Source organism: Plecotus auritus, assembly GCF_963455305.1.
Source record: "Plecotus auritus genome assembly, chromosome: 1".
In the NCBI taxonomy this organism is placed as follows: Eukaryota; Metazoa; Chordata; class Mammalia; order Chiroptera; family Vespertilionidae; genus Plecotus; species Plecotus auritus.
In genome coordinates, this window is record NC_137770.1 from 101192483 (window position 1) to 101206311 (window position 13829).

Sequence of the window (13829 nt, forward strand, 5' to 3'; positions counted from 1 at the left end):
TTTGGTGGAACAAAGGAGGAAAGTGTGTTGACAGGTGATTAACTAGATGAAGGAGCGTGAGGATTTTGTAGCTCCCTTCCTGCACCCCTCCCCAGTTTCACTGCTCACTACCATTTCATGGAGGGGCAAGATTACAGATCTAAAATGAGAAACATTCTTTTTTGTTGTTCTTCACAGCCAAGAGAAAATGTTAGAAGGAAAAGGAAATTAACACAAGGGACTAAGGGTATGAGGGTATGGTGGTGACAAAGTCTGGATTTGGGTTGTCCATTTTCTTCTTGTTCCATTACCAAAAACTCTGGGGACATGTTTGCGATACACCAAACTGAAGGAAGGGGAGAGAAGATGGAAGGAGAAATTCCAAGGGCATAATTAGGCAGTGAGAAGCATGTTGGAGAAGGGAAGACAGGCTTGGGAGAAGCAGTGGAAATTGTTGCAAGGCCCTAGAGAGGAATTGAAGGCAGTACTTACAGAGTCATACTGGGAGAGAGGGAGACAGACGTGTGTGCAGAACAGGGGAGAAGCGCGAAAGCATGAAGGCGTGTGGCGGATGGGGGGAAGGGCCTCATCCTTTGCTTTAAGTGAGTCCTGCTGCTCTGAGGAGTCCCGCTCCCTCTGCTCCTCAACCCCAAGTCCTGCTGGCACTGCCCCTTCAACAGGTCACTGATTAAGTCACAAACTAAGTCTCAGGTACAGAGGAACTGCATCCAGAACAGATAACACCCTATAAAAAGAAAAATACAAGTATTCTGCTCCATACTCTTCCATCTCCGTCTCCCCAAAGAGAATGCCCATTCTCCTGGGGCCCTTCTCAATAACAAATTTAGAGGAAAAAGAAAGGCAAAACGGAAACAATGCAAAGGTTTTTCTAAGAGCAGAATTTTCCATGAAGCAACACTGCTTTCCCTGTTGCCCACAACTCACAGTGTGTAACACATTTCTTGCTGGTCTGGTGGCAGGGACGCCCTTGGGGTGAAGGGCTGGCTGCCACTGGTCTGCTCAAGTCAAGGCCACTGGGTTTGAGCACCCTTAGGGAACTTACTTCTCTGTGGCCTCCCCACTTCCTCCGCCCAGCCTTCCAACTCCCCCTGATGGAAACACACATCTGGTGCTGCAGAGGGGAATACAAACGTAATAAAGGCGGTCTGTTTATAGATGCTTTCCATGCAAATGTCCACAGATATGAAAGAATAACATTTGGGAAAGAGTAAAAATGGAGATGGCAAGGTAAAGAAAGAGTCAGTAAATTGAAGGTAAAAATATCTAGTCTGAAGAGTAAAATTAAAGTATATTTTTTAAAGGGAATAGAACCTCAGGAGCTGAAGACTATCAGAAGATTTGACATCTGTGTCTTTGGAGTCCCAGAGGAAGAGGAAAATATTTTTGAAAAATAATGACCCTAAACTCCCCAAGTTTGGTGAAAGATATAAACTTGCAGACTAAAGAAGCTCAGAGGACCCAAACAAAATAAATACAAAGAAAATCATGCACATGCACATGAAAGTCAAACTGCAGAAAGAAAAAAAAAATTCAAAAGCAGTTAGTGCAGAGCGCCTTTTCTATCGGAATCACAGCAGTTAAGCCTCAGAACCAGGGAGGCCGGAAGATACTGGCACGGCATCTTAACAGTTCTCAAAGGAGCCTGGCCGGCGTGGCTCAGTGGTTGGGCATCGACCCATGAACCAAGAAGTCACAGTTCAATTCCCATCAGGGCACATGCCCAGGTTGAAGGCTCGATCCCCAGTAGTGGGTGTGCAGGAGTCAGCCAATTGATGATTCTCATCGTTGATGTTTTTATCTCTCTCTCCTTTTCCCCTCCTCTCTCTGAAATCAATGAAAACATATTTAAAAAAAAATAAGTTCTCAAAGGAAAGAACTCTCAATCTAGAATTTTGTATCACATGAAAATATTATTCAGGGATAAAGGCAAAATAAAAACATTCTCAGATATAGGAAAACTAAGAGAATTTGCCACCAGCCGTCCTGATCTGCTAAAGTAAGTTCTTTGGGATAAAGTGAAATTATGCCCTATTTGAAGGAAGAGCTACAGAAATGGCTGGATCTGGATCAACATAATTCAGGTTGGCTATTCTTTATGCGAACCACACAAGCTTCCTCTTTCTCACAGGTATAGTTGTATGTGCATGTCTATTTCTCCACTGGGATGCATTTCTCCAAGGTCAGAGAATGTTTTATGATTATTCTTGTATTCACCTACAGTACCTGCCATTGTGTGTGTGTGCGTGTGTGATCTAGTGGATAGGTTCAAAAGTTCAGGAGCCACAATGCCTCGACTCAAATCCTGCAACTGCCGCTAACTAATAGGGTGTCCTTGAGCTAGTCACGTAACCTTTGTGTTTGTGTTCTTATGCATAATATGGGACAACAATGTATTAACTTTATATGTTGCCATGAAGATTAAATTAGTTAATATATAGAGAGTGGTTAGAACAGGGCTGCACACATGGTAAGTACTATGTGTGTTAACCACTATTGGAAATGCTCAAATATTGCTAAATAATTTTTCCTAGCACTAGCTGTTATATCATCAGCCTTTGATTTCATATCCAACAATTATCTAAGAACTAAGCTAATCTCAAATAAATCCTATGCTACCTGTGTTTTTTTAGAATCTATATCAAAACATTTGAACATCAGAGTGGTCAAAAATGTTCTCTAGGTAAATCAAATCTCAATTGCAAATGGTGTAAAACAGAACATAAGTTGGCATGTAGTTTTTGCAAATGAATATCAAGGTGGCTCCTGCAAGTTTGATACCTAAAGCTCAATCATGTCCCTTCATGCAGTTTAACAGAATATTTTTACCACAGGGTCTCACTGGAGAACTCAGTCAGAAGTTTTTGTTGCCAGTCTTTTTTGTGATTTTTTTCAAGATGGTTGTTTAAAGTAGATTTGCAAAGACAGAGGTGTCCATTCATATCTAGGAAATTTAAATTCCAATTCCTCTATCAACTTATATCATCAGAAATTCATTTACTTAAGCCTCCCAAAGAAATCCCTTCAAAAATTACATTTTTTTATGACATGTCTTTGGTTTTTATAAGATCGATATAAGAAATGACTATATGAAGAATATCTTTGCATTTTCTACAAAACAACTAAAGTATAAATATATTTTCCATTATACAAATTTCATAATACCAATCCCAGAAGAGACTGTACCTCTCCTGATAAATTAGTGTGGGCACTTTTGTTTGGTAATAAACATTATAGTTCAGTGGTTCTCAGTAGGGGCTGCATGTTAGAATTACCTGGGCAGCTTGAACAGTTCTGTACTCAGCCTTGACCTTGTGCCAATGGCAGAACCCTGCGACTCAGGCAGTGATGGTTTTTTAAATTCCTCCAGGGCAGTGGTAGGCAAACTGCGGCTCATGAGCCACATGCGGCTCTTTGGCCCCTTGAGTGTGGCTCTTCCACAAAATACCACAGCCTGGGCGAGTCTATTTTGAAGAAGTGGCATTAGAAGAAGTTTAAGTTTAAAAAATTTGACTCTCACTGTGGAGAACAGTATGGAGTTTCCTCAAAAAACTAAAAATGGAACTCTCATTTGACCCAGTGATGCCACTTCTAGGAATATATCCCAAGAAACTAGAAACACCAGTCAGAAAGGATATATGCACCCCTATGTTCATAGCAGCACAATTCACCATAGCTAAGATTTGGAAACAGCCTAAGTGCCCATCAGCAGATGAGTGGATTAAAAAACTGTGGAACATCTACACTATGGAATACTATACTGTGGTAAAAAAGAAGGAGTTCTTACCATTTGCAACAACATGGATGGAGATGGAGAGCATTATGCTAAGTGAAATAAGCCAGGCAGAGAAAGATAAATATCACATGATCTCACTCATTTGTGGAATATAATGAACAACATAAACTGATGAACAAAAACAGATCCAGAGACAGAGAAACATCAATCAGAACGTCAAACCTCAGGGAAGGTAGGGAACGGTGGGGGTAAGGGGAAGAGATCAACCAAAGGACTTATATGCATGCATGTAAGCCTAATCAATGGACACAGACAACAGGGGGGTGGGGACATGAATGGGGGGTGGGGGAATAAGGACACATATGTAATACCTTAATCAATAAAGAAATTTTAAAAAATAAAAAAATAAAAGGCAGCAGGGAAATAAAGCATAATGCCATCTGGAAAAAAAAATTTGGCTCTCAAAAGAAATTTCAATCTTTGTACTGTTGATATTTGGCTCTGTTGACTAATGAGTTTGCCGACCGCTGCTCCAGGGGATTTCAATGTACAGCTTGAACTGAGAACCCCTGCTGTTGTTTATCATTTTACTCTTTAAAACATTTTGATTTCCGCCAAAACCGGTTTGGCTCAGTGGATAGAGCGTCGGCCTGCGGACTGAAGGGTCCCGGGTTCGATTCCGGTCAAGGGCATGTACCTTGGTTGCGGGCACATCCCCAGTGGGAGGTGTGCAGGAGGCAGCTGATCGATGTTTCTCTCTCATCGATGTTTCTAGCTCTCTATCCCTCTCCCTTCCTCTCTGTAAAATATCAATAAAATATATTTAAAAAAAAAAAAAAACATTTTGATTTCCAAGAAATCCAAAGCCAAGATTTTTTTATATTGTTCATTCTTTATCCTCTGTGGTTATTATTTTCTATTTGTCTTCTTAATTGTCATCAAACATGCTTTTAAGTTCGCCTCAAATCATTTTGGGAAGCAGGTAGAGAATAAGCCCTAATTTTTTAAAAAGTCATCCATGATTTCATGAAAATCCTTCTTAAAACTTTTTTTTCCTTAACTCTACTGGTTCTTTGGATAACATGTTCCATAAATTTATTCTCTGGGTGTGGAGTTATGCTAACTTTCAGGTGTTCAAAAGCTATTTCCTTTGAGCTTTAAACGATGGGCTGTAGGGTTAATGTAATTAAGTTCTGTATTAGTTTTCCATTGCTATGCAAAAAAAATGCCACAAATAAATAGCTTAAAACAACACACAGTTGTTACATCTCAGTTTCTGAAAGTCAGAAGTGCAGGCTTACCTGGCCTCTCTGCTCAGGGCCTCCGGAGGCTGGAATTGAGGTGTTGGCTGGGCTGGGTTCTCAACTGAAGCCTGACTAGGAAAGGATCAGCTTCTGTGGCTCCAGAGTTCCCAGCAGCTGCATCCTCTGAGCCAGCTGGTCCCCACTGCTGCTTTGAGTTTCTCACTCCAGGAAAGGCTGGTACCTTCTTCTAAAGGGCTCCCTTGAACTGCACACCAGCCTCCCAGGTGCAGATGTTTTTTTGCTTCTTGTGGGTGTGTGTTTGTGTTTCTAATATGCTTTTTGAGGACTGCTCAGCATTTAATAATGAATGCATCTGACTATTTGCCTGGGGAGTTGGACACACCACAGGGGGTCTGATTGTATTAACAAGGTATCGGACAGTTCAGAGTTTATAATTAGACTAGAGGCCCAGTGCACGAAATTCATGCATGGGGGTGGGGGATGACCTTCAGCCCAGCCTGCACCCTCTCCAATCTGGGACCCCTTGAGGGATGTCCTACAGCCCGTTTAGGCCCGATCCTGGTAGTATTGGGCCTAAACGGGCAGTCGGACATCCCTCTCACAATCTAGGACTGCTGGCTCCCAACTGCTCGCTTGCCTGCCTTCCTGATTGCCCCTAACTGCTTCTGCCTGCCAGCCTGATCACCCCCTAACCACTCCCCTGACAGCCTGATTGATGCCTAACTGCTCCCCTGCCAGCCTGTTTGCCCCTAACTGCCCTCCCCTGCAAGCCTGGTCACCCCTAATTGCCCTCCCCTGCAGGCCTGGTCCCCCCCAACTGCCCTTCCCTGCAGTCCCAGTCACCCCCAACTTCCCTCCTCTGCCAGCCTGGTCACCCCTAACTGCCCTCCCCTGCAGGCTTAATTGCTCCCAACTGCCCTCCCTTGCAGGCCTCATCACTCCCAACTGCCCTCCCGTGCTGGCCTGATCGCCCACAACTGCCCTCCCTTGCAGGCCTGGCCCCTCCCAACTGCCCTCCCTTGCTGGCCATCTTGTGGTGGCCATCTTGTGTCCACATGGGGGCAGCCAGCTTTGACCACATGGGGGCAGCCATCTTGTGTGTTGGAGTGATGGTCAATTTGCATATTACTCTTTTATTAGATAGGATGACTATTCTGTGACTACCAATTTGTATTTCTTTATCCCTTCACCTTTTACATTCATCCCCCAAACCCCCTCCCATCTGGCAACTAACAAAATGTTCTCTGTATCTATAAATCTGTTTCTGTTCTGCTTGTTCATTTTATTTGTAGATTCAATTATTGATAGATATGTGTTTATTATCATTTTATTGTTCATATTTTTTATCTTCTTCTTCTTAAAGAAGACCCTTTAACATTTCATATAATACTGTTTTGGTCGTGATGAACTCCTTTAGCTTTTTCTTGTCTGGGAAGCTCTTTATATGTCCATTGATTCTAAATGATAGCTATGAAAGATAGAGTAACCTTGGTTGTAGGTCCTTGCTTCTCATCATTTTGAATATTTTTTGCCACTCCCTTCTGGCCTGCAAAGTTTCTTTTGAGAAATCAGCTTACAGTCTTATGGGAGCTTCCTTGTAGGTAACTAACTGCTTTTCTCTTGCTGCCTTTAAGGTTCTCTGTCTTTAATCTTTTGCATTTTAATTATGATGTGTCTGGTGTGGGTCTATTGGATTGATTTTGTTTGGGACTCTGCACGTCTTGGACTTGTATGTCTGTTTCCTTCAAGTTAGGGAAATTTTCTGTCATTTTTTTTTAAAATAGGTTTTTTTAAAATATATTTTTATTGATTTTAGAGAGGAAGGGAGAGAGATAGAGAGATAGAAACATCAATGATGAGAGAGAATCATTGATCAGCTGCCTCCTGCATGCCCCCTATTGGGGATTGAGCCCATAACCCAGGCATATGCCCTTGGCCAGAATGAAACCTGGGACCCTTCAGTCTGCAGGCCGATGCTCTATCCACTGAGCCAAAATGTCTAGGGCTCAAATAGGTTTTCAATATCTTCCTCTTTCTCTTTTCATTCCAGGACCCCCACCATGCAAATGTTGATACACAGGAAGTTGTCCCAGAGACTCCTTATACTATCCTCAATTTTTTTTATTCTTTTTTCTTTTTGCTATTCTGATTGGGTGTTTTTGCTTCCTTATATTTTAAATCACTGTTTTGAGTTTCAGCTTCACTTACTCTACTGTTGATTCCCTGTAAACTATTATTTATTTTAGTTAGTGCATCCTTCATTTCTGACTGGTTCTTTTTTATGCTGTTCAAATCCTCACTAAGTTCCTTGAGCACCTATAACCATTTTTTGTGGGGTTTTGTGTGTGCGTGTGTGTGTGTGTGTGTGTGTGTGTGTGTTTTGTTTTGTGGGTTTTTGTGTGTGTGTTTTTTGTTTGGTTGCCTCCCTCATGTGCCCCAACCAGGTCTGGGAATCAAGCCTATAACCAAGGTACAAGCCCTTGACCAGAATCAAACCTGGGATCCTTCAGTGGCACAGCCTCCTTGATCACCCCAGCTGGGCACTCAATGTACACCCCCCATGTAGGCTATATACCCTTCTGTTGTAATTGAAACTTGATTGCTGTTGGAATGTCAATGGGAGGGATTTACCCAGGCTTATCAGCTGCAAGGACTGGCTGTTACCACTGACCAGTCTCCAGCCACCTTCAACGATCAGCTGTGCAGGGGCCCACTGACAGAGCAAGACTAACTTCAGCAGGGCTCTGGTACCACTGAGTCTTCCCCTTTGTGTCTTCACCACTGTGTCATTTGTGGAGATGGTTGGGTGGTACTTTGAGGTAGTCTGAAGTTGTCCACTGTGTGTGCTGGGTCTGGGGCCTCCCAGGAGGTGCAGGCCAAGGTCAGCCACTGACTGTGTTCTGCCTGGGGCCACCAGACATGAGCTACAAAGTGATCTGCATATGTCTGCTTCTTGTGCTGCGCTTGGAGGTGACCAGGTGAGTCCAAGCTGTGAACCAAGGTTGACTGCTGCTAGTGCCAGGCCTAGGGTTACTTAGCAAGAGGTGTGTTGCACACTGAAGCTAGATACTGCTTGTTTGAGGGACTTTAGAAAAATCTGAAGCATGAGCCAAAATAGGCCATTCCTATGGAAAAGCCACTGAAAACCACTTGGGTGGGCTGTAAAGTTGGTAGGGCAGGATCTCAGAGTCACCAGAGTGGGACAAACAGTGTGAGCCAGGTTGATGGAATCTCAGATATGGTACCATCTTCTGGCTCTGTGGAAGAAGGGCCAGAAAAGGAATAATGGCCTCTACCAGCACTTCTGTCTGGGAAAAAGCTGCCTCTCCAGCTCTGGCCCTGATGCCAAACAATTCAGTTCTTCTCTATATGTCTCAAGTTCCTTTCAAGCTGCTGCCCCTGCACAGAAGCTCAGAGCGTATGAATCATAAATCTTTGTGCAGGCCCTTTAAGAGGAATTGCCTGGGGCTCCAGCAGCCTCAGCCACCCTCAGCCTCAATCCTTACTGGTTTTTATGGCCAGAGGTTATGGGGACTTCTTTTCCCAGCATTGAAACCCTGGGCTGGGTGGCCTGGTGTGGGGCTTGGGAGGCCCCTTGCACCTCAGGGAGGGGACCTCCACAGACTAGATATCCCTCCCAATTTTTATCTGCCATATATGGGTGTAGAACCAGCCCTTCCTCTTCTTACCCCTCCTACCAGTCTTAATGTGGCTTCTTTATTTCCCTAGTTGTAGGACTTCCATTCAGCCAGATTTCAGGAGATTCTGAATGATGACTGTTTTGTAATTTAGTTGTAATTTTGACATATCCAAATTCATGAATTTAATTTGTCCACATCTCTATTTCATATATTAGACTACTGAGGCTACCATAACAAAGTACCACATATTAGGGGCTAAAACAACAAAAATTAATTTTCTCCCAGTTATGAAGGCTGAAAATCTGAGATTAAGGTGTTGCAGGTTTGGTTTCTTCTGAGGCAAAAATGTCAAATTTGTTCCTGGTGGGCCACAAGTTTGACATGCTTGTGAGGCCTCTTCTCTTGGTTTGCAGATGTTCTTCTTTCTGTGTTCTCACATGGTCTTTCCTCTGCATGTCCAAAGTTCTTCTTCTTAATGATCAGATAGATTCATTAGAACCCACCCTATGGCCTCATTTAACTTACTGACCTCTTTAAAGGCCTTTCCTCCAAAATCAGTCCCATTCTGAGGCATTATGAGTTAGGATCAACATATAAATTTTTTTTAATTTAATAAATCTTTATTATTCAGATTATTACAATTGTTCCTCTTTTTTCCCCCCATAGCTCCCCTCCACCCGGTTCACACCCCACCCTCTGCCCTTATCTCCCTCCCACTGTTCTCATCCATAGGCGTACGCTTTTTGTCCAGTCTCTTCCCGCACCTCCCACACCCTTTTCCCCCTGAGAATTGTCAGTCCACTCCCTTTCTATGCCCCTGATTCTATTATATTCACCAGTTTATTCTGTTCATCAGATTTTTTATTCACTTAATTTTTAGATTCACTTGTTGCCTTTTTCTTCTTCTTCCTCTTCATAAAGAATACCTTTCAGTATTTCATATAATACTGGTTTGGCGATGATGAACTCCTTTAGCTTTTTCTTATCTGTGAAGCTCTTTATCTGACCTTCAATTCTGAATGATAGCTTTGCTGGGTAGAGTAATCTTGGTTGTAGGTTCTTGCTATTCATCACTTTGAATATTTCTTACCACTCCCATCTGGCCTGCATAGTTTCTGTTGAGAAATCAGCTGACAATCGTATGGGTGCTCCCTTGTAGGTAACTAACTGTTTTTGTCTTGCTGCTTTTAATATTCTCTCTTTGTCTTTTGCTCTTGGCATTTTAATTATGATGTGTCTTGGTGTGGTCTTCTTTGGATTCCTTTTGTTTGGGGTTCTGTGCGCTTCCTGTACTTGTAAGTCTATTTCTTTCACCAGGTGGGGGAAGTTTTCAGTCATTATTTCTTCAAATAGGTTTTCAGTATCTTGCTCTCTCTCTTCTTCTGGCACCCCCATAATTCGGATGTTGGAACGCTTGAGGTTGTCCCAGAGGCTCCTTACACTGTCTTCAAATTTTTGGATTATTTTTCCTTTTTGCTTTTCCAGCTGAGTGTTTTTTGCTTCTTTGACTCGATTCTTGCGGTCCTCTAGTCTGCTGTTGGGTCTCTGTACAATATTTTTTATTTCAGTCAGTGTATGTTTAATTTCTAGTTGGTCCTTTTTCATATCCTCGAGGGTCTTGTTAAATTTATTGGCCTTTTCTAGGAAATTCTTGAAAAACCTTATAACCGTGGTTTTGAACTCTATATCCAGTCATTTGTTTTCCTCCATTTCTTTCATTTGTGATCTGTTTCTTTGTCTCCTCATTTTCACTGATTCCCTGAGTTGGTAGAGTAGCTTTGTGTGCTAGGTGTCCTCTAGGGCCCAGTGGCTCAGCCTCCCCAGTTACCTGAGGTGGACACTCTTGGTGCACCCCTTTGTGGACTGTGTGCTCAGCCTTGTTGTAGTTAAGTCTTGATTGTTGTTGGTATCACTGGGAGGAATTGACCTCCAGACCAATTGGTTGTGAGGATCAGCTATGTCTACACTGGGAGAACTTCTGTGCTGGAAACACCCTTCTGAGACAAGACTTGCAAAATTGCAAAAGCCTCTTGTGCTCAGCTTGGATGGGGCGGAGTTTCAGAGTGGAGCAGACAGCCTTGGTTTCTAATCAGCCCTGCCCTATGAGGCCCCTGGGTCTCAGTGTCCCTCAGTAATCAGTGCAAGCACCTCTGAGAGAAAGCCGCCCTCGAGTTTCGCCTGCTGCCAGACAGTCCAGTTTCTCCCCGAATGAGTCGGGGTTCCCAGAAACTTGCCCAGAACTGGAGTTCAACGCAGTCGGGAGCTTCTGTCTCCCTCCTGCTTTAGAAAGCCAGCCTTGCACTCAGCCTCCCGTGCATTCAGCAGTCAGTCCTCTCTGCGCGCGCGTGCCTCTGGACCTCTGCCTTCCGCAGCTCCCAAGTCTCAGTGTGCTTTCTTTTCCCTGACAGTCCAGATTCCCTCCGAATGAGTCTGGTTTCCCAGCGTCTCACCCGGGACTGGAGTTCAGTGCAGTTGGGAGTTTCCTTCTCCCTCCCGCTTTAGAAAGCCAGCCGCGCACTCAGCCACCCGTGCACACAGCCTCCCGTCCTCTCCGCGTGCGAGCCTCCATACCTCAGCCTTTTGTAGCACCTGTGTCTCAATGTGCTTTCCTCTTTTCTTCTAGTTGTAGAATTTTCACTCAGCCAGCTTTCCTGTGGTTCTGGATGGTGTCCGTTTTGTCTTTTAGTTGTAGTTTTGATATTGTTGTGTGAGGCAGCAGTTTAGGTGTTTACCTATGCCACCATCTTGGTTTCTCCTCAACATATAAATTTTTGAGGGGACACAGTTCAGCCCATATCACTTTACTGACCACTCAGTCATTTTAAACATTCTTTAATTTATTTCCATTTATTTTCTTTTTCATTATCTGAAAGAGCTTACTAATCATTTAAGCTTTTGTTCATGCCCTCATGTTTAGTTAATGTTAATAAATGTTAGTTAATGTTAATAAACTAAACATTAGAGACAACTAGGAAATAATGCTGTAAGGTAGGAATTAGCTGCTAGTTTTGGACAAAGGGCACTGTAGTTTTCTAGAAGTTCAAAGAAAGATGGGTGTTAAAGGCATAGTGGCCATCGTGATCCAGGAGGGTCTCAGGAGCAGGACGGGTTTATGGACACTTCCATGAGGTCTAATTTAGCCTTTAAAAATACTGAGGCCCCAGAACTTTCAGCTTAATTGATCTAGCTGGGTCCTTTCCATTGGGAAAGAAGGAAGGAAGGGATGGAGGGAGGAACAACCATCTCCAGGTGATGGGAATATGTGACCAGGTTAAGAACAACTGGTTTAAATGGATGAAAGAAAGGAGGACATTCCAGGTGAGGAGGAGAAAGATATGTGGAAGGGCATGAAAGCCAGAATAACATGGTATATTTGAAAAACAATGAGACGACTGACCTGCCTGGAGCTGTGATTATGTTTTAAGAGTAGTGGAAAATAAGTTACATGGGTCAAAGTGAAATTACTCTAAGTCTTCTTGAACCTGAAGTGGTTATTACAGAAAAGTAAACGAGGTCTTCAACAAGTGGGGACACCAGTACAGAAATGCACAAATGGGTGTACAGATTTTGGAGGAAGGACTGGTAGGACTTACTACGTGAATAAGCTGATAAGTGATATAAATATGGGAGCTTAAGGAAAGGTTGAGTTGTAAATAATTCTAAGGCTTTGAGGCTGATGGTCTGGGCATATACTATTAAAACACTAATGAGTAAAATAAATTGTTGGTGTGGAGTAAAGAGCATGAATTTGGATAGATAATGAGCTTCTCTATGAGAGTTTAACCTTCTTAAGTCAGGAATAACATTTATTCACACTTAGCATGATGTATGTAACAATTAACTGCTCGATATATTTTGGTTAACTAGAATTAAATGAGATAAAATTGGAACACCTAAGTAGACATCCAGGACAGGAAAGAGAAATTAACGCTGAAGAGGTAAGAATTGAGGCCTTGAGCACAGCAGAGCCCTCTGAGTGATGCCCTAGATATCTAATAAGGATAAAATAATAATTGGTAAGAATCTCTGAAGAACTTCTCTATCCAGCATCCTCTTTCTCTTCTCCATTGCCCACTCATGTGTGATGACATCTGTTGTTTTTGTCACCCTTTGCTGGTTCCTCAGTTTTCCTTTGGAGAACTTCCCAGTGCATGTGGTCTTGTTTGGACTGTCAACCAAAGTGCTGTGCCCCACTCTGGCTGGGGTTTTTAACTACTGTTTAAACTTCAGGCCTTGTGCATGATATTAAACCTGTCCTCTTCCCTGAGGCCTTGCCAGACCACTGTGTCTCCCATCCCCCTCCTCTGAATTTCTAGAGAACTGTGATACATGTTGTTCACTCTAGCAGTACTTGTCCCTTGACCTAAGCTGGGCCAGTCAGACTCTCTCTCCTGGGATTCTGAACCTTCAGCAACCAGAAGCCTTCTCGTGGCCAAGTCTGGTGTCACTCACTTCCCACGAGATCTCTGAAATTGCTTGGATCCCTGTCCTCTCCATGGCCTGTTCACTCAGACTTGCTGTTAATTCTCTGAGGTACTTCATATCCTTCTAATACATCCCCTTAACCAGAGTTAGTTTCTGTAGTTTGCAACTAAAGTTTAACAGATTGAACACATTTCTTCCCATTATTCAATTTTGCCACAGCTTTATTTTGCGTTCAAAATCCAGAGTGAGGATGCCACATCCTGAGATATGGCATTTCTCCTTTTCTAAGGCTGAACCCAGGGATTCTCATTTTTATTTCAAAGAAGACAACTTCATGACAACTGTGGTGATGGGAAGCAGCGATCTGATACCCTTGCAGCTTTCATTCCACATACCTACTCCTTTATGAAAGAGGTACCTAGGATCCTTCTGCACTAGACTATATTTTAAGTTCTTTAAAATGTTGTATCTCCTCCTACTCCATTTATTCCTCCAGTTCTTAATTCTCTTGCCATAAAACCACATGCCCTTGAAATGTATTTGAGGATATGCCTCTCCCTCTCTTCTTCCCTGTCGCTACCCAATGTCTTCTTTCCTTGGGTGACCACTTCTTTTTTTAAGTAACCAAAACTTACAGTGCTCTTAGCATCATCAGTGTGCACGCAGGACGCTCTGTTTTTATTATATGTGAGAGAAACAGATATAAATTCTGGCTATGGAAGTTTAAGCTTCCATTGGGCCTAGAGATAAATGCCTTTTACCAGA